Source organism: Erinaceus europaeus, chromosome 5, assembly GCF_950295315.1.
Source record: "Erinaceus europaeus chromosome 5, mEriEur2.1, whole genome shotgun sequence".
NCBI lineage: Eukaryota > Metazoa > Chordata > Mammalia > Eulipotyphla > Erinaceidae > Erinaceus > Erinaceus europaeus.
In genome coordinates this window covers 19945020-19967167 of record NC_080166.1, presented here as the reverse complement: position 1 = coordinate 19967167, position 22148 = coordinate 19945020, and the positions used below count along the sequence as shown (strand labels likewise).

Below are 22148 nucleotides of genomic sequence, written 5' to 3'. Positions count from 1 at the left end.
GATCAAATAGTCAGTCTCTCTCTCCCTTTCCTTCTTTTTCTCCCTGTGTGTGTCTCTATACTATATACTAACTATCCCAAACTATATGAAAGTAAATTATGTACGCAACACAATGGTACTCAAGTGTTCAGAGTGAGTCCCTCATTCAAAAAAAGTGATGGATCCACTGGACGTTTTCCCAGATTAACCTGGGAGATGTAATTTAACTAAATTAATCCTATTCTCCCCAATATTTACCACCTTAATTATAAATAGCACGTAAGAACGATTGAGAGATATTTCTTGAGGTTAACTGAACAGAAAGGATTCTGAAGGAACAAAGTCTTCTAATTCTCCTGCAGACTCCAGCCCCATAAAAGCCTGTAACCACAGGGCAGCCTGATTGATTGTTGATACAGCTCACTGCCAAATACCCAGGATGCCAAAGTCAGTCTCAGACAGAAGCTGAATTATCCCTGTGGGGGCCTGTGAAGACAGCCCTTACCCCAAGACTCAAATTTCTCTCTTAGTGAGATTTCAGCTTTAGAAAATACCATTAAATACTTTATGATCATAAGGCTTCAAATGCTCTATATTTCTTCTGCTTTATTGGGTTTTTTTTCTCTGCTCCTTAAAAAAAAGTGCTTTCTAAATTCTCTGCTAAGGAAATACAAAGTTGTACTTTAAGGAGAGAAAAAAGTATCCACGTTAATAGCTCTTGTTGTAAAGATGTTCAAGAAACTGGAACAACTTTTCTTCAAAGCTCACTGACTTTTACTGCTGACATGCAAGTGAATGGTGGCTGGTCCTTAGTGTTCAGCTTAGTGAGATGCTTCAGCTCAGCTCCCTGACTCCATAGCAGCTGGGAAGCCTGCCAATCTTGACTGTTTTCTGCTAGGTTGAATTGATCCCACAAAGAAAGGGTTCCTAATAGGAGCTCTAATTCTTCTACCTGACTACTGAGAAGGGTTGTGGTTGGAGAAGTCAAGGTTCTTTAGTTGCTCATAGTCAGACAGGAAAAAAAAAATAAACCTGAATTTTCCCCCATCCTCTTTTATTTATTTATTTTTAATAAAGTCTAAGAGGCAGCTTGGTTGCTATTTATTTCATAAGATTATTTGGTTTAGTTATCTATATTCCACATAAGAGCAAAACCATTAGATAGTTGTCTTTCACCTTTTTACTGATTTCATTCCATAATTACATCCATTCCATTTTACTCCAGCCCTTTTGTTTCAAATGATAAAATGTAATCATTTCGACCTGCCAATGTCCATACCCAGAGGAGAAGCAATTACAGAAGCCAGGACTCTCACCTTCTGCACTCCAAAAAGGATTTTAATCCATACTCCCAGTTGGGGAGAAATGATAGAGGGAAGATGACCAGAGGGCTCTGAACTCCAACTCCACCAGGAACTGGAAAGAGAAAAGGAAAAAGAAAGGGACATTTGGATGTAGTAATAGGTGTATGTGTGACTTGGAAAGGAAGAGAAGATGGGACCTTAAAAAATGGACTAACGGGGTCAGGTGGCAGTGCACCTGGTTAAGCGCTCACATTACAGTGCACAAGGACCTGACCTCAAACCCCTGGCCCCCACCGGAAGGGGGAAGCTTCATGAGTAGTGAAGCTGGACTGCAGGTGTCTCTCTGTCTCTCTCCCTCCCTATCTCCCCATCCCCTCTCAATTTCTCTCTATCCAATAATAAATAAATAAATAAATAAGATTTTTAAAAAATGAACGAAGAAGAAGAAGGAGGAGGAGGAGGTGGAGGAGGAGGAGGAGGAGGAGGTGGAGGAGGAGGAGGAGGAGGAGGAGGAGGAGGAGGAGAAGAAGAAGAAGAAGAAAGAGAGAGAGAACAAGATTATCATTCCAGCATATGTAGTACTGCCAATGACCTAGGACTTTGTTTTTCTTTTTTTTAAAGTATGCTATTATACATTGCAGAGCAGTATTCTTTTGAATCTATATTCAACAAATCACTTACACAGTTATCTGTTCACTTTTAGGTTGGTTCCATATTTAGGCTATTTTCAGCAGTGCAGCTGTGAATATAGTGGTATCTATATCCTTTTAAATCAGTATTTTCATGTATTTTGGGCACATGCCTAGGGGCAGTATTGCAGGTTCATAAGGTATTTCCATCTTTATTTGTAAGGACTTTCCTAACTGTTTTTCACATGGGCTGCCTAAGTTTGCATTCCCACCAACAGTGGAAAAGATTTCCCTTTTTCCCCACAGCCTCACCAGCACTTGTCCCCCTTATTTGCCTCCATTCCTTTGGTATTTGACTGTATAAGCAACTGAATTTCTTTCTTTCTAATACTTTTATTTATTTATTATTGGCCAGAGACAGAGAGAAGTTGGGAGGAGAGGGAAAGATAGAGAGGAAGAGAGACAGAGATACCTGCAGCACTGCTTCACCTCTTGTGAAGCTTCCCCCTTGAGGCTGGGGAGCAGGGGCTTGAACCCAGGTGCTTGTGCACTGTACTGTGAGCACCTAACCAGGTGCACCACCACCTAGCCCCAGCAATTGAATTTCAAAATCAGTCTTCACAGTGCCTGATGTGCAGTCTGACTACTGAAGTTCAAATCTGAGACAAAAGTCACCCAGGAATACAGAGAACCAGCGTGTGTTGGTGGATAAGCAGGTAGGTAGTGGGCAAGACTCACCAGCATAAGGGCCTAGGTCATTGGCAGCACTACATATGCTGGAATGATAATCTTGTTCTCTCTCTCTCTCTCTCTCTCTCTCTCTCTCTCTGTCTGTCTTTCTCCTCCTCCTCCTCCTCCTCCTCCTCCTCCTCCTTCTTCTCTCTCCTCTGATTCGCATATATGAGGTCCTAGTTTAATCCTCTGTACCCCATCCGCTAGAGTAATGATCTCATTCTCACTAACTCCCACAAAATAAACACATTCAGAGAAAGCTAGAAACAGGCTGGGGGTATGGATCTACGTGTTGACACCCAGATCCAAGAAAGAAGCAGTTATAGAAGCCAGACCTTCCACCTTCTGCACCCCGTAGGATCCTGGGTCCATACCCCTAGAGGGATGAAGAATAGGAAAGCTTCCAATGGAAGGGAAGGGATGTGGAATGCTGGTGGTAGGAATTGTGTGGAATTGTATCCTTTTATCCCACAATCTTGCCAATCATTATCAAGTCACTAATATAAAATAAAATAAACACATTAATTTAAATAAAAGAGTACTGTGTGCCATTATTTCCAGAAAGAAAGACAGAGACAGAAAGACCACAGAAGCCAAACTTCCTCCAACGTTGTAGGGGCTGGCTCCCTCACGTGGCAAAGCACTCTATCCAGATGAGCAATTTTGCTAACCGCATGCATGGTATCATTAAAACCTGACATTTTTTTTTTTTTTCTTTGCTGACCTGTTTGGTGTTGTTTGGATTATCCATCCAGTTGGAGAAGAACACTGAGGGGTATGGTGTTTTCCCTCGCACCATAACAGATGCAAGCTTACTTACCTCAGCTCATTTGTAAATTGCATGAGTAAGTCCTAAGCCCCATTATAAATATTTTTCTGCTTGAATTAGCTAAAAGGAAATTATTATTTGCCACAAACTGTCTCTGATACACATTTGCTGATGGGCAGACTAATTCAAGGAACGCCATGCAACCAACATCTCCCTTTGCTATGTAGATGTCCCAGAGATCAAAACAACTTAAATGAAAAGGGAAATTATCTCAGACAACAAATAAAAATAGTTCTATCCAAACCCAATGAACCATACATATTCAATTTTAAGCTCATCAAACTCCTTAAAATGAAGTCAAAGAGTCAGAAAATTCAGTTATCTTTAAGCTGAAATGTGTTTTGCTTTTCCCATTCCATTGAGATGTTTCAAAGCCTGGTCTTTTACACCTGCTCATGATGATTACCTCCCAATAGATCTCATATCTCCTATGAACAGCATGCTTTACAGAGCAAGCAACACAGAACAAAAGATGGAGATGAAAGGAAGCAAAGGCTACAGGAAAAAAATATATATATATGAAAAAAAACTGGTCACGATATCCTTTCCAATTAGATGGGTCACAGTTAGGTCCTCAACAACAACAGCAACAACAAGATACATTCCTTTCCAAATAGGAAGGAGATTTGTATTTCCAGAAAAAGCTCAAGTCTGTTTGTTTGTTTGTTTGTTTTAGTTTAAATGTTAAGCAGCACCACATTATGTAGCATTATGCCTATTGAAATGGTGGCAAACGTTTAGAGTTTGGCAACTAAAATATTTTATTATCCAAGTTCCAATACCAACTATCTCTGTGAGTTTAGGTTAGTTATTGAATCCTAAGTTTCTGTTTCCTGATCTAAAATAGAGCCACTAAAATACAGTCAGAGCAATGAACTCATTTTATGCATCCAAATGAAAGAGAGCAAAGCAGAGCATTGTGTTGTCGGCAATATTTCAAGATGATAAAGTATTGTTTTTATTATGGTGGGGCTATACATGTAATCATGATGACTTCACTATGTGTTTTCAGTTAGATGTGTTTCAGCTGACGAATCCATGCTCAATAATTGTAATCAAGCATTGCCAAGATTTTAGGTGTATGGCCACATTTACCAGAACCTTATGAAGCAGTCTCCACTTGATAGATGAAACAAAGCAGGGGAAAGAACCCTGAATTGATCGAGGAAATAGCATTCTTGAAATTGAAATGCTATAATTCAAGCTTAGAAATAGAACTCTAGAATCTATATATTTAATACCAAAGAAATATTCATCAGGATGCTGGCCAGGCTTCCCTGGACTGAAGACCCCACCAATATGTCCTGGAGCTCCGCTTCCCCAGAGACCCATCCTACTAGGGACAGAGAGAGGCAGACTGGGAGTTTGGACCGACCAGTCAACGCCCATGTTCAGTGGGGAAGCAATTACAGAAGCCAGACCTTCTACCTTCTGCAACCCACAATGACCCTGGGTCCATGCTCCCAGAGGGATAGAGAATGGGAAAGCTATCAGGGGAGGAGATGGGATATGGAGATTGAGTGGTGGGAATTGTGTGGAGTTGTACCCCTCCTACCCTATGGTTTTGTTAATTAATCCTTTCTTAAATAAAAAAAAAGAAAAAGAAAAAAGGAAAGAATATTTAAAGAAAATAAAATACACTTGAGGGGGGCAGGCGGTAGTGCATTGGGTTAAATGCACATGGCACAAAGTGCAAGGACCAGCTTAAGGATCCAGGTTTGAGCCCCCTGGGTCCCTAGCTGCAGGGGGCATCGCTTCACAAGCAGTGAAGCAGGTCTGCAGGTGTCTATCTTTCTCACCCCCTCTCTGTCTTCCCATCCTCTCTCCATTTCTCTCTGTCCTATCCAACATCAACAACAACAATAATAATAACAGCAACGATGAACAAAAAGGGTAACAAAAGGGGAAAAAAATGGCCTCCAGGAGCAGTGGATCCGTAGTGCAGGCAATGAGCCCCAGCAATAACCCTGCAGGCAAAATAATAATAATAATAATTAAATAAAAGACTCTTGACACACTCTATAAAAAAGATTGCAGCCAGTTTGTGACTCAGTGAAGTATAGAACATTCACATAAGTCCCTGCATTATATACACCAGGAGAAGTGGGAATACTGCATGATCTCACTCAAAGGGGTGGGGAGAGAGGCTTGTAAAACAAACACACAGCCTGTGGAAATAGCACAGAAGGCTACACAACAGGTTTTTATGTCTCAAGTTCAGCAATACTCAGGTTCAATTCTCAGCACCAGCAGAAGCCATAACCCCTTAAATCAATTTTTAAAAAGACCAAAAAATAATAAATAAAATAAATCTTAAAAAATCTTAATTTTTAAAGTGTAATGTGTTCTTATAGCATATTTATTTAGTATCTTTTGGTATGAAAAAAATTAGGAACTGGCCAAATAAAAGGAATCGTCTACATTCACAGTGGTCTAGTTTTGTAATTACTGCTATCTGGAAACATAAAGAACTAAACAGTATGAAAAGACTCCATGCTGTCACAACTAACAAACAGCCTGCTAACCCCAAGGCTATGTTGTATTGACTGTTAGGAATAATGATATGATTGCTCTGTGGTGTGCTTAGTTAGGGAAGTAGGCTGAACTGTAAATCCCAGAATTCCCTTTCTTGGGTATTTCTCATTGTGATAAATCCCTGAGGACTTTTGTCATATGATTTAAAATAAAAAGCAGCAAGAGGGAGTCTGGCGGTAGCTCAGTGGGTTAAGTGCATGTGGCGGGAAGCGCAAAGACTGGCACAAGGATCCTGGTTCAAGCCCTGGCTCCCCACCTGCAGGGGAGTCACTTCACAGGCGGTGAAGCAGGTCTGCAGGTGTCTATCTTTTTCTCCCCTTCTCTGTCTTCCCCTCCTCTCTCCATTTCTCTCTGTCCTATCTAACAATAACAACAACAACAACAACAATAATAACTACAACAATAAAAAACAAGGGCAACAAAAGGGAAAATAAATAAATATTAAAAAAAAATTTAAGCAGCAACATTGTAACACACACACACAATTTCTCTCAGTATTCAGTTAAACATCATCCAAATGCACCTGTGAATGGATCTTGTAAATGTATTTGAATTCCTTGATCTACTGATTTTAAGTCCATTAGGATGGAGATGATTTTCAGTGGTCCTGAATCAATCACTTGAAAGTTTCTCCTAGGATTGTTTAGACTTCGCTTGAGATCCAGGACTCCAACTAGTAGCTGGGTCCACAGTTGTTTCCACTTTTCCTGAAGCTTGAGTGTGAACAACAAGCTTACCCCAGGGGTATGTACTTAGAGCCTGCTCACAGTCTCAGGTGAAGTGACTGCCTCCCCTGTGGTTTTTTTCTCTGACTTGGCTGGCCTGCCAAATAGGCCAGTCACTTCCTCCTGACGATTCACTTGTTCATTTGGGCCTGTGTTGCTATGAAATTGCCTCTGTCCGCTACCTTGCAGATAGCTCGTCTCCTCATTCCCATTGATCTCCAGATAATTCGTCATTTCTCCTTTGACTATTCAGTGACGCAGGTGTTATGCAGGAGCATGTCATTCTATATCCATGTTTTGAGGTTTTTCTTTTCCACTTTTTTTTCCACATTTCAAACTCAAACTGGAATGTTATTTCTTTCTTTTTTTTTAATTTCTTTATTGGAGGATTAATATTTTTCACTTTCGTTGTTGGTTTCTAACTTCATACTGTCCTGGTCTGATAAAACACCTTTTAAAAGTATTTTTTATTAGATAGGACAGAGAGAAATTAAGAGAGGAGATGGAGATAGAGAGACAAAGAGAAACACCTGCAATATTGCTTCACCACTCTCAAAGCTTCCCCCCTGCAGGTAGGTGGGGACCAAGGGCTCAGTGGTTGAGCCCCCAACTATGAAAACCTTTTATGGTTTCAGTCTTGACATGTTTATTAAGTTTGTTATTTTGTCCCATCAGTCCTCAAGAATGATCTATGTGCACTTAAGAGAATGAGAGTTCTTTTTTTTTTTAAATAGTAAATTCTGCACAAATAAATTCCATTCCAGTCTTGGATAAAGGAATGTGGCAACCATGTTTGACTAAGAGGCAGTTGGGAGGAAGAAGCACTCATTCACTCTCTGGTCCCCTGCCCCTCTGTTTTTTTCCTACTGGCTGAACTCAAATAGAATTTAGGAGCAGGCTGGCCTTCCCTAATGACTAAATATCAAGAGGTGGTTTTGATTTGGAGCTGCATCAAGATCTGCCTGTTCAGTTCTGAAAGCCACCAGGTTCCAGATGTTACCATGATGCCAATTGGACTTCCTGGGCAGATGACCCCCACCAATGTGTCCTGGAGCCCCACTTCCCCAGAGCCCCGTCTCACTAGAGAAAGAGAGAGAGAGGCTGGGAGTATGGATCAACCTGACAACACCCATGTTCAGCAGGGAAGCAATTACAGAAGCCAGACCTTCCACCTTCTGCATCCCACAATGATCTTGGGTCCATACTCCCAGAGGGTTAAAGAATAAGAAAGCTAACAGGAGGGGATGGGATACAGCGATCTGGTAGTGGGAAGTGTGTGGAGTTGTACCCCTCTTATCCTATGGTTTTGTCGGTGTTTCCTTTTTATAAATAAATAAATTTTTTAAAAAAGAAAAAAAGACATGGCTTTTGATTTGTTTTGTTTTACCACAGTACTGTTAACCTCTGCCTTATAGTGGTGCTGAGGCTCAAACCTTGGACCTTTGGTGTCTCAAGCATCAAGGTCTTTGTTTATAACCATAATGCTATCTCCTCAACCCACCCTTGTTGGTTGAGGAGATAGCCATATGATCTGTTTCTTGCTGTAAGGTGTGTTTTGATATGTCCGATAATAATAATAATGTCGACACTGAAGTGTCCCTAGAGGTCATTTAGAACTCCCCGAGTGCTGCTGGGTATCCTCGTACTGGGTGTGTATATGAGTGTTGGTTTTATATAACTTCCTCTTCTTGGACTGATCCTGTAGCCATAATGCAGTGATCCTTCTTTTACTTTAGTACCTTTTTTGTCTGAAAGTCAACTTTGTCTGATGTAAGAATAGCAGTTCCAGGCACCAGGTATTTACATGCTACATGCACAAGGACCTAGGTTCAAGATTCTGGGGTCCCCACTTATACAAAAAAGCTTCATGCATTCCTTTATAAATTTCTTTCTGGGAGTTGGGCGGTAGCGCAGCAGGTTAAGTGCACGTGGCATGAGGCACAAGGACCAGCATAAGGATCCCAGTTTGAGCCCCAGTCTCCCCACCTGCAGGGGAGTCGCTTCACAAGTGGTGAAGCAGGTCTGCAGGTGTCTATCTTTCTCTCCCCCTCTCTGTCTTCCCCTCCTCTCTCCATTTCTCTCTGAACTATGCAGCACTGACAACAACAATAACTACAATAATCAAACAACAAGGGCAACAAAAGGGAATAAATAAATATTTATGAAAAAAATTTCTTTCTCCCCCTCCACATTTCATAGATATTTCACATTCCTAGGGTTTGTGTTTCTGGGTTTGCTTTTATGGTCTTCATATTCAGAGTTAAGTGTTCCTATCTTATTCTCTTTCTGTGATACTTTTTTTAATAGTTCTTGCAAAGAAGGTCTGATAATACAAACTCATTTAGCTTTTGTATTTATTTATTTATTTATTGTCTCCAGGGTGATTGCTGGAGCTAAGTACAGACACTATGAATGCACTGATCCTGGTGGCCATTGTTTTTCCATTTTATTGGATAGGATAGAGAGAAATTGGGAGGACAGAGAGAGATAGAGAGGGAGAGAAAGATACCTGCAGATCTGCTTCCCCATTTGTGAAGCATCTTTCCTACAGGTGGGAATCTGGGGCCTTGAACCCGGATCCTTGTGCAGGTCCTTCAGCTTAGTACTATGTGCGCTTAACCAGGTGTACCACCACCTGGCCCCTGTGTATATTTTCATTATTTCTTCCTATTTGAAAGATAGGCATGCACTTGAAGTTTCACTGGCTGGGCCTACCCCCTGGGATGAATCTCCAGGCAATTGTGCTGGCTACCTGCCACTCCACACCCCTCAGTTTACTGTCTCCTAATGACTTCTCAGGGAAATAAGAGCCTTTTGTCCCAATAGGACTGAGCACTTTGCCAGGCTGTCTCTGCTGTGATGAGTCGACCCTGAAGGCCAATTGCTTGAGCCCTGGCTATCTGTGTGCTTACAACTCAGACATCCACAGCCTGTCTGACTCTTTCTATTGGTGATAGAAGCAGACACCTCGGCTTTTCTGTCTACCATCAGGTATTAGCTCTTAAATCTTTGTTCTCTCTGCAGCTCCCTAGTCTGTAGGTAAAACATGGCCACTGGTATGACCTTAGTGGCCCCTTGAATCCACATCTCTGTTTAGAATATTCTTTCTCCTCTCTTTTCTGATGGACATGCACATTCACACACTTCTGACTATGACGTTGTTTCACCCACACACACACACACACAGAGAAATCTTAGCTGTGTTTCAATTCTTCTTCTTCTAGCGTTTGCTGTGTTTCAATGAAATCTGTTGACATATATATATATATACATATATATATATATATATATATATATATATATATATATATATCTCACTGTAAAACTTATTCCAGGGAAGAACACTTCTCCATATTACTCTGCAATGGCTCTGATCCCCTGATAATTTCCTATTTAGCAAATAGTCTTCTTATCTCATGTTCATCTTGCAGCTTACAAAGTGATCGTTTCCCTTTCTGTGACGGTGACCTTTAAATTCTCAGGTGGCATTTAATTAGTCTCCTCCTTGGACAACTCTTATTTCTCCATTATGCAGGTTGGAAGTCTGATGCCACTGCTATGAACATAGGTTCACATAGAACTCTTTGGTGTGTTTGTTTCCTTAGGATATATCTCCAGGAAAGAAATTTCTGGGTCCTGGGGTAAGTCCTTTTCTAACCTTCTGAGAGTTCTCCAGACTGCTCTTCACAGGGGTTGGCTCAATCTACATTCCTACTAGAAGTGCAGAAGGGTTCTCTTACCCACTGTAGCCTCTCCAGCATTTGGTGTGCAATATATATATATATATATATACGCAATGAAATATTACTAAGCTATTAAGAAGTCATGAAGTCACCTTCTAAACCTTAACTTGGATAGAGCTTAAAGGAATCACATTAAGTGGGATAAGTCAGAAAAAGAAGGATGAATATGGGCTGATTACACTCATGAGCAGAACTTAAGAAATAAGAACAGAAAGAGGAAACACAAAGTAAAACTTAGACTGGTTGGGTATATTGCACCAAGGCAAAGAACTCCGGGGAAGGACGGGGTAGGGGTATGAAGGGGTTTCAGATCCTGGTACATTATGATGGAAAAGAGCCCAAACTGGGATGAGAGTGCTTTACAGACACCTAGCATGGAGACATGGGAAATTGTACCCATGTGCCAACAACTGTACTGGAAACCATTAGCCTCCAGATTAAAAAAAAAAAAAAAAAAATTACCCATGGCCAAACAGGGAATCTTTCCTGCCTACTTGGACTTCCTTTAATAGCCACTCCCTTGTCTATCATGGCCAACAGTCTGTCTTGCTGAAGTCATTTCAGCTTGAATTTTTTTCCATCCCATGCAATTTAGCTTAGTCTTAGCTATATACACAAATGCTTACACAATAAATTATAAATATACAAGTCATAAAATGCTGCCTTCCAAAACAAGTACATATTTTGATAAGCTTTCCAGTATTAGAAATACAGAACCGGGGGCCAGGTGGTAGTGCAGCGGGTTAAACGCACATGGTGAAAAGCGCAAGGACCAGCATAAGGATCCCAGTTCGAACCCCTGGCTCCCCACCTGCAGGAGGGTCGGGTCGCCTCACGAGCAGTGAAGTAGGTCTGCAGCTGTCTTTCTCTCCCCCTCTCTGTCTTCCCCTCCTCTCTTGAGTTCTCTCTGTCCTATCCAACAATGACGACAGCAATAACAATGATAGTAACAACAACAATGGCAACAAAAGGGGAAAAAATGGGTTCCAGGAGCAGTGGATTCATAGTGCAGGCACCGAGCCCCAGAAATAACCCTGGAGGCAAAACAAAGAAAAGAAATATAGAACCATTGCACTATTTCCAATGGCTGCCATCTGCTCAATTAAATCACCACATATAAGTTGTACATACCACAACTTAGGAAGATATTCCTTACTGCTAAATGTTGTTTCCCACATTTGGTTATTATAAGTCAACATTTTTAACTGTGTCCTTTTTTGAATATATAAAAGTATGTCTCTAGCACTCATTCCCTGGTGTGATTTCTGAGTTCAAATGTATTCCCATTTCCATTACTCATAGAAACTCCAAGTTGCCTTTCTAAATATCTTTCTAGGTTATTCTCATATTAGCAGCATGCCATTTGTGGATGGAAGTGATGTATATCAACCAAATCTCATTTTTAAAACTTTTATAACCTCCCTGAAACTTATTTCCCAGGCTAAAAGCTCACTGTATCTTTTCCTTTAATGTGTTACCAGATTTTCATTGCCGTACTAGATCACATTGGTGTATTCATGTCCTTTTAAACTCTGCCAGCCCAAACTCCACATATAGCAACAAATCAAGAGTGGAGAACTCTTTTCCAGAAAGTCTCACATATTAAATACTTCATGTTCTTCAGGCTAGATGATTTCAACAACAACCTATCAATTCCACCGTTGAGAATTGAGATGAATAACAGACAGACTGTAGATTAATGGATGGAAATTTTTGGTTTTTTGTAGAAACAAATAGTCAGACTTGACTTCTGGGCTATAGTTTGTTGTAAGCTATATTTTTAGTTATTTTGTGGAGGGGATTTAAGTCTAATGTAGTGTCCAGAATGTTATCAGTGCATACCAAGAATCTGTCCAATTACTAAATGGGATAATTAAATTAGAAATCTGTAAGTGGGAAAGGAAAATATATCTAAAAATAATTGTTGATGGCAAAAACCTAGTAACAAAAGCTCTTGCCAGTATACTCAATGAGATGCAAAGGTGCATATGCTATATAAAACCAGAGTGAGGACTCTTGGAAGCAGGTAGGTTGAGATTAAAGTAAAGATGGAAAATGACGTGGTTGAAGAAACCCAAAATGTGATGACCAATTGTGCGTTCATTTTCCAGACAACATCAGGCAAAGAATGGAAATCTATATCCTGCCAGATATCTTTTTAATCTTACAACTACAGATGAGGCTAATTATTTTTTCTAACTGAGCATTTCTGCATAACTTAGGAGTGTTTAATATTCACACAAATAAGCTTGAATGGATTATCTGTCATATGCCTGGTATGAATACATACGGAATTCTCCATCTACAGCTCATTGAATTACAACCACCTCATGAATTCAACGAGATATCTACCAATACAGAACAAGAACAGAAGACAATTAGGTCACTGCACTGTTCTCACAAGGCAGGTGAATTACTTAGAGGAGCAGTCCTGCTCATTGACGCTAAGCCCTTTCAGTGAATATTAACAACCATTATATATTCTCAGGGTTTTGTGAGTTGCCTGTTGGGGACCTGCTATTTCCCACATTCTCTAATGAGGCTTCAGTTGTCTTGACAGGAAAGTTGCCCTAGGTAATAGGACTGCGGAGCTAAACATCCATGTCCACAAGACTGCTTCATCTGTTCTCATGAAAACCTCCCAACAAGGCACACATTTCTTCCCTAGGAAGCAGGAAGTAAAAGGTGCTGGACTTCTTACATCTTGAGCTAGACCATCATTTCTGCGACTTTTTACTAGTCAAAGTGAGTCAAGACCAGCACAGATTCACAGAGAGGAAAAAGAGGTTCAACATCTTGATGACAGAAGTAGTAAATCAGTATTAAGAGTGCAAAAACGATTAGTCATCCTCTTGGAAAATAACCATCAGGCAGTGATTCATAATAAAGTATGAGCAAGAAATATGCAGAATATGTGTTGTTTATATAATAATCAGAGCTGAAAGTCTTGCTCATAAGGCAGATATCCACGTAAAATTCTTCAGATACCAAAGCTCTTTCCACACTTACATATTTGCAGCCATCAGGCAAGTATAGAGTACAAAAACATGGTACTTGAAAGTGTAGAAATTATAATACATTATCTCTGACAGTAATCTATAATCAAAACTCATATAACCACAGATAGATATGGGAAGGAATAGGAAATACAGGCAGGGCCAGTCACTAAGTGGAGAGTTGTTACCTCAGTTTCTCCCTATTTCTACACACACACACACACACACACACACACACACACACACACCCCTTGGCTAATTAATTTTGCTAGTAAGAAAAGAGCCGAGACTGAAATCTTAGTGTATAAAGTTCTATGATTTATAATAAATTCAATTAGCATACATACATTTACATTACATTTACTTTTTGTTATTAGAACTTTCAAGAAGTATTCTATTAACAATCTTTAATATACAATAAAATATTTTTGACCCTAGGAGCTGTATTGTAATTATAGCCTCAGGATTTATTTTATAACTGGATAACTACTTTTTCTCTTTTACCATTTTATTGGGAGGGTTTATGGAATCATAATATTGTATGCCTCATACTAATTTAATCTATTATGTCAAATATGTCTCAATAAAAATAGATGTTGTTTACATGCATATATTATACATGTGTGCCATGTTTTCTCCACAACTCTGAAAGAAGTGAAATGACTAATATAACCATCTTGTGGAAGAACAAATGAACTATGTATAAAGCTACAATTATTATAATTATGAAAAAATTAGATGCCAAGAGAGATAGTGACATTAGATACTAAGAGAGATAGTAAGGTTAGAGAAATACAAGGGAAGTAGATGGGAAAATACTATGTAGCCATGGGAAACTATTAAAAAAAAAAATTCATGAAAGAATGACATAGTAAAACTTTAGACATATAAATCTCTCCACAGGATTCAACATCAAGACTGAATGATGGATCTTTGATCGTTTTATTTTCTTTCTTACTTTTTTTTTTTTCAGAGCAATGATCAGCTCTGGCTTATGGTGGTGCAGGGGACTGAACTTTGGACTTTGGAGCCTCAGGCATGAGAGTCTCTTTGCATAACCATTATGCTATCTACTCCCACCCAAATTATTTTCTTTGTAGCAATGGTGTAATTCCTCTGGAAGAAAATATAAAGAACAGTATCCAAAATACCCTTTTATGGATAGTTTATACATCATTTCTCCCATAACCTGTCTATCTTATCCACAGACCTCATTCTGCTTGACATATTGATACATTAACATAACAATAAGGATGCAGGGAATGCAAGAACATAAAGAGCTCTGTTGGACAAAAACAATGAAGGATAAAAAGTTGTTTCTAGGGGCCAGGTGTTGGTGCACCTGGTTGAGCACACGTTACAATTTGCAAGGACCCTGGTTGAGCCCCCAGTCCCCACCTGCAGGGAGAAAGCTTCATAAGTAGTGAAGCAGGGCTGCAAGTGTCTCTCTGTCCCTCTCCCTCTCTATCACCCTCTTCCCTCTTGATTTCTGGCTGTCTCTTTCCAATAAATAAATAAATAAAGATTTTTAAAACTTTTTTTAAAAAGTTGTCTCTTAAATTATATCTAAAAGTTCCAAGGAAAATATACCTAAAAGTTTTACTTTTTTTTTTTAAAAAAAAAAATGCAGAAGTCCCTAAACAACAAAAAATCTTTAACAACTCAACCAAAGTCACAGCCAACAAAATGAAAAAGCAACCTTTAGACTGCAAAGAGACATTTGCAAACTATTTGAGAGAAGTGGAAACTATATAAGGAAGCCATGCAACTTAACATCAAAAAAAGCCGATTAAAAATAAACAAAGGAACTGAAAATACATTTTTCAATGAAAATGAACAGATTGTCAACAGATACATGAAAAGATTTCCAACATCACCAGTCACCAGGGAAATGTAAATGAAAACCAGAGAATGCTATCATCTCACACCTGCTAGAATGACTATAAATAGGGAGTTCACAAGGATTGGCGACGCAATGCTTGCGCACAATTGCTAACCATGCAAACTGCTGCAGATACTTTGGAAAACAATATCAAGGTTCCTTCACAACTAGAAACTGAACTACAGTATGATACCCATAGAAAATAGAATCCTAGTAGTTCCACATTCGTGATCTGATCACATCCTAAGAATCCCACCTTCAAACTCACTGGGGATTGGCTTTTCATATAGGAATTTGTGGAAGACACAAACATTTAGTCACTAGCAGGTCTCTGGATTGGTTAGGAGTTCATTAGGGCAGGGGAGTTCAAGAACTGCACTAAGCAGTAGCAGAAGGGAGAGAAAAGGAGTCATCTAGTAAGAGAGGCGTTGGAGAAATAAAAGCTAACCCTGAGTAGCATTTCTTCTCAATTAAACTCAGGATGGGGACTCCATGAACCTGGGAAGATCACACTTGGGCTGGAGAGAATTAACAGGCACCGACTATTTAAAATTTTGAAATACATGCCATCATGCACCAACATGGAATGTCAAAGGAAAGATTGGGATTTCACACCAGATGATGAGGAAAGAGATTATATTTAGATAAATCTGAGGACAAGAATAACTGGTCCTGGTTTCCTGCCTACTGATTCCCAGAAACTGGCTTTGACATATGCACAAGTACATATACAAGCACATATGTCTTTTTCTGGACTACTGTATGAATATACACTAACCGTAAATGGGAATGGGACCAGGGGTATATTTCAGCATGTTTGAGCCCCAGACTTAGATATCTGAAGTCACAGACTCTACAGTTCTCCTTACCTTTGGACTACAATATGCCAGAGCTGGGATCTAGCTAGCTAGCTTTCATGTTAATTAATTCACCTGAAATAATATAATGCAATAGGTAGTTTTTGCCAACTCGCTACTTTGATGCCCCAGAACCCCATACGTAGTCACAACTAAATTATCTACAGTAAGGAATACGCCTATTCAACAGTAAAAAATCACTACCTAACTCATTCTCTTTTTTTCTTTTAACCACTGTCACTTGACACTTACCTGTACTCAAAAGGATAGATGCACAGGAAAAAAAAAAAAAAAAAAGGTGATTACTGAGGCCAGAGAAGACTAACTTTCCACTTCCCTCAAATCACAAATTCCTATAGATCAGAGCTCCAATTCCTAAATGAAAGTAAAACTCATCTGTGATCATCAAAGTGAACTCCTTTTTAAAAAATTTATTTATTTTTTCATTTATTTATTTATGAGAGGAAGAGAGAGGAAAAGGAAGAGAGAGAGAACCAGAACATATTTCTAGCACAAATCCGAAATCTTTTAAAAAAATATTTATTTATTTGTTCCCTTTGTTGCCCTTGTTGTTTTATTGTTGTTGGTGGTATTCATGTCGTCGTTGTTAGATAGGACAGAGAGAAATGGAGAGAGAAGAAGAAGACAGAGAGGGGGAGAGAAAGATAGACACCTGCAGGCCTGCTTTACTGCCTGTGAAGCGACTCCCCTGCAGGTAGGGGGCCAGGGGCTTGAACCGGGATCCCTACTCCAGTCCTTGCACTTCATGCCACCTGTGCTTAACCTGCTGCACTACCGCCTGACTCCCCCGAAGTCTTTTTTCAAATTTGAAGTTATAGTGAAAGTCACAGGAAATAATCCCCTGCCTGTATAGATCTACCATTTTTCCTTTTAATGAAAATTCCATGTTACTTAGAGAAAGCAGACTCAAACACCTATGGAAAAAAATTCATGTCAGAGCACAGGGCTGAAATTCTGACAAATCTTCTTGTCTCTTCAGGAAAACATCTGCAGAAATCCTTCCGAGACAGTGAGTTTCTCAAGGTTCTCCAGTCTTCCTATACCTACCCCCTTCTCTCTCTTTTTCTCTCTCCATCCCTCATTCTGATTCACAGCATTTATTGAGCCAGATAGGATGAGCATAATGTAAACAGGCAGCAAGGCACAGATTTTGTTGCAAAAATAGAAAGTAAAGGCTTGGAGCTGTATCCAGATCTTCGTAGCTTGGCAGTGATGTAGATGTTGAGACAGGACAAACTTTCACTGGAAGGTATGGCTATAAATAAAATCTTCCCAGGGAGAAAGTAGCAAGGAGCGTCCCTGCCTGTGTATGCCCACAGCTGACTTTCATCCTTTCTTCCTCTCTCACGGTCAGATTTAAGTGGTCCCTCTCCCATCTTTATGCAAGATATTTAAAGATCTAATTATGACCTGAGGTAAAAGCCTTCACCATTAATAAGAACTGACCTATTTTATAAGTAGTCAGAGGACCTTCAAGTCAGTTGGCCTAGTGGCTTGTACAGAGGACATAGGATCAGAAAGATACTCCCACTGGCCAAGCAACCCACTGCCGTTAGCTAATAACAGAACTGAATGGTTCTGCTTTCTAATGCTGCTGGAATCTCTTCTGTAGCAGTGATCATGTAATGCCTTTTTTTTTTTTTTTTTCTGTCTCCAGGATTATCTCTGGGGCTCGGTGCCAGCATCACGAATCCACTGCTCCTGGAGCCTATTTTTTCCCATTTTGTTGCCCTTGTTGTGATTGTTGTTATTGTTATAGCTGTTGTTGCTGGATAGGACAGAGAGAAATACAGAGAGGAGGGGAAGACAATGAGGAGGAGAAAAAGGTAGACACCTTCAGACCTGATTCACCTCTTGTGAAGCGAACCCCCTGCAGGTGGGGAGCCGGGGACTCAAACCGGGATCCTTAGGCTGGTCCTTGCGCTTTGTGCCATGTGCGCTTAACCCGCTGCGCTACTGCCCAGCCCCCTAAAGCCAATTTTATTTTATTTTCTAAAGATGTAGAGAGCTTGACATTGCTGTACCTAGTTAAGCACACATGCTACCATGTTCAAAGACTCCAGTTTGGGCTCCCCACTCCCTACCTGCAGTGGGGTGGGGGGTGCTTCATGACTGGTCTACAGGTGTCGCTCTTGCTTTCTTTCTCCCTTTCTCTCCCTTTCTTCCTCCTCCTCCTCCTCCTCCTCCTCCTCCTCCCCCTCCCGCTCCCCTCCTCCCCCTTTTCCCCTCCCCCTCCGTCTCCTCCCCTCCCCCTCCCCCTCCCCCTCCTCCTCTTCCCCTCTCAATTTCTATTCTGTCAATTAAGAAAATACGGGAGTCAGGCGGTAGCACAGCCGGTTAAGCGCACTTGGAGCAAAGCGCAGACAGGCATAAGCATCCCGGTTCAAGCCCCCGGCTCCCCACCTGCAAGGGAGTCGCTTCACAGGTAGTGAAGCAGGTCTGCAGGTGTCTCTCTTTCTCTCCCCCTCTCTGCCTTCCCCTCCTCTCTCCATTTCTCTCTGTCCTATCTAACAACGACAACATTAGCAACTAAAACAACAATAAAAACTACAAGGGCAACAAAAGGGAAAATAAATAAAAGAAAAAAATGTCAAAAAAAGAAAATAGAAAGAAAAATTAAAACGGAAACACTGGCCATCAGGAGTGGTGGATTCGTAGTAGTGTGAGCACCAAGTCCCAGTGACAACCCTGGTGGCAAAAATAAACAGACAAACTTAAAAATAAGAGAAAAAGAAAGAAATGTACTTGTTTATCAACTGGAAAGAAAAGAAAAATATCACTAATAGTGGGCTCGCTTTGCCCACGGCAACCTAGGTTCAAGTCCTCATTAATAATATACACACCACTTTGAAAGATGTTTAAATGTTGGGTGTTTTTCTTGATCTTTCTACTTCAAAAAGTCAAGCCAAAGCAGTGAAAGTCTAGAAATAACAATTTATTAAGTAGTTAATGCTATAGGAAGACTTGAGAGATAGCAGTAATGGTAGTTCAGCAATCAAGTCCCAGAGGTCCCAGGTTCAATCCCAGGCACCACCATCTGCCAGAGCTGAGTAGTGTTCTGGCTTCATTCTCCCTGTAACAGCAAAGGAATCTTGAAAAGACCATTTTATGGGGTTTCAGTAAAGAATCTACCAAGCTGCTTTAGGGGCAGCCTTGCCTGGAAAAAGGTTATAAATCACAATTGATTGGTAACAATGTCACTTTCAAGAGAGAGGAGATCATTCTCTTCAACCAAAAATGGATGGGATCCACATTTATTTTAAAAGGCTGAGCTGGAGGGGTGGGGGGTGAGGGGATTGGTCAACCTGTTAGATGTGCATTTTACAGATGCCTTGATATGCCAGAAGCTCCAGCTTCAGTCCCTGGCATCTCTCTCTCTCTCTCTCTCTCTCTCTCTTCCTCTCTCTCTCTCCCTCTCTCTCTCTCTCTCTCTTTCTCTCAATTATCTTTATTTGTTGGATAAAGACAGCCAGAAATCAAGAGGGAAGGGGATGATAGGGAAAAAGAAAGAGAGACACCTGCAGCCCTGCTTCACCACCTGTGAAACTTTCCCCCTACAGGTAGGGACTGGAGGCTTAAACCTGGGGCCTTATAATACATGCGCTCAACCAGGTGCACCATCCCCCTCCCCGGCATCTCTTTATGTTAGATCTGAATAGAGCTCTGGTCTGGTTTCTCTTTCCTAGCTCATTCTCTCTCATAATAAAGTAAATAAGCAGATATAGCTTCTTTAAAAAAAAAAAAAAAAAAAAAAAAACGACAACAACAAAAAAAAGCTGACAAATGGCAAGCATTAACAGAAGGAAGAGGTGGGGTCCGAAGTCGGTGGCAGATTACAACAGTCGACTCAGAAGAAGTGACCAAAAATGCAAGCTATTTAGACAACAGTGCTAGAGATGAGGAAATTGAGAAATAGGGACTCTTTTGCTCACAGCCCAGGGACTGTGTGAGTGGTCTAAAACAAGCCTCTTCTCCTAGAGCTGCTTTCTAAGCCTTCTAAGTCAGAAGGCACATGACTGTTTATTTACTTGTTTATTTTTTTAAATTTTTTTTTAATATTTATTTTTTATTTTATTTATTCCCTTTTGCTGTCCTTGCTGTTTTTTTATTGTTGTAGTTATTATTGTTGTTGTCGTCGTTGTTGGATAGGACAGAGAGAAACGGAGAGAGGAGGGGAAGACAGAGAGGGGGAGAGAAAGATAGACACCTGCAGACGTGCTTCACCGCCTGTGAAGCGACTCCCCTGCAGGTGGGGAGCCGGGGTTCGAACCGGGATCCTTATGCCGGTCCTTGTGCTTTGCGCCACCTGCGCTTAACCCGCTGCGCTACAGCCCGACTCCCCTATTTACTTGTTTATTTTGTAACTTTTATATATATATTGTAAGAGAGAGAGAGACAAGATGGGGTGGGGGAATAATATAGTACTGAGCTTCCTCTGAAGCAGTGGACGCCGACTTTAGCTGAGTGCAAAGCAAAATTATTTTTAAATTATTATTGCCATTAGGTTTATTGCTAGGGCTTGGTGCCTATGCAATAAAACCACTACTCCCAGCAGTGATTTATTTTTTTCTGTATCTTTCCTTTTACTTGATAAAGGGGGGGGGGGGGCAGTAGCGCAGTGGGTTAAGCTCAGGTGTCACAAAGCACAAAGACTGCGTAAAGATCCTGGTTCGAGTCCTGACCAGGGCCTTGAACCAGGATCCTTGAGGGGTCCCCGTGCTTCATACTATGCGTGTTTAACCCCTTGCACCTGGAAGCTTTCCTATTCTTTATCCCTCTGGGAGCATAGACCCAGAATCATTATGGGATGGTGAAGGTGGAAGGTCTGGCTTCTGTAATTGCTTCTCTGCTGGACATGGTATGTTGCATCTTTTTTTTATTATTATATTTATTTGTTCCCTTTTGTTGCCCTTGTTGTTTTTATTGTAGCTGTTGTTATTGATGTCATTGTTGTTGGATAGAACAGAGAGAAATGGAGAGAGGAAGAGAAGACAGAGGGGGAGAGAAAGACACCTGCAGACCTGCTTCACCACCTGTGAAGCGACTCCCCTGCAGGTGGGGAGCCGGGGGCTCGAACCGGGATCCTGTCGCCGGTCCTTGTGCTTTGTGCCACACGTGCTTAACCCGCTGTGCTACCGCCCGACTCTCTGTTGCATCTCTTAAAAACTATTTCAGCTTGGGCACAGTTCCTGGTTCTTAGACATTTTTACACCTTGCAGCCTCTATCTTTTCCGATTCCATTTCAGTGTCTGTTGAGAGGAACTCACATATTTATTTATCTTTTGTCATGCCTCATGCTTTACAACTTCAGATCCTGGTTCAAGCCCCAGGCTTCCCACCTCCACAAGCAGTGAAGCAGGTCTGCAGGTGTCTGTCTGTCTCTCCTCCTCTCCATCTTCCTCTCTCCTCTCAATTTCTATGTGTCCTATCCAAAACAAGAATAAATAAAATTGAAAAAATGGCTGCCAGTAGGTTGGTAGTACAGGATCCAAGCCCCAGCAATAACCCTGGAGGCAAAAAGAAAAAAAGAAAGAAAGAAAAGAAAAGAAAAGAAAAGAAAAGAAAAGAATAGGAAAGCTTCCAGTGGAGGAGATGGGATACGGAACTCTGGTGGTGGGAATTGTGTGGAATTACACCTCTCTTATCTTATGGTCTTGTCAATCATTATTAAATCGATAAAAAAGAAAAAGAGCGAGAGAAAGAAGGAAAGAAAGAGAGAAAGAAAGAAAGACTAGATCCATCATCATCTCATAAACGAAGAAATAGGGATCAGTAGGTTGGTGAATTCAGAGAAGAAAATGATTAGTTTCATGGAGATTCAGACTTCTGCAAATCCTTTCAGGTGGTTCTGATGAAGGAAACCACAAAACCATCATTGTGGAGTCTGACGCTACAATTCTGAGGACCAGCTGGGCT

General features: G+C 40.7%; 1 long non-coding RNA gene across 2 annotated transcripts in view; it reads right to left on the bottom strand.

Annotated features, from left to right (window-relative positions):
* The window catches only part of LOC132538682 (uncharacterized), a 56619-nt gene that overhangs the window by 16160 nt on the left and 18311 nt on the right, over positions 1-22148 (bottom strand). Inside the window, exon 1 of one of the 2 annotated variants that reach the window (XR_009550038.1) lies at positions 6532-6757. The exons of the other annotated variant lie outside the window; for it this stretch is intronic. This is a non-coding gene — a long non-coding RNA (uncharacterized LOC132538682). Of the gene's footprint in view, positions 1-6531; positions 6758-22148 lie in introns of those variants that run through there. 2 annotated transcript variants of the gene reach the window in all.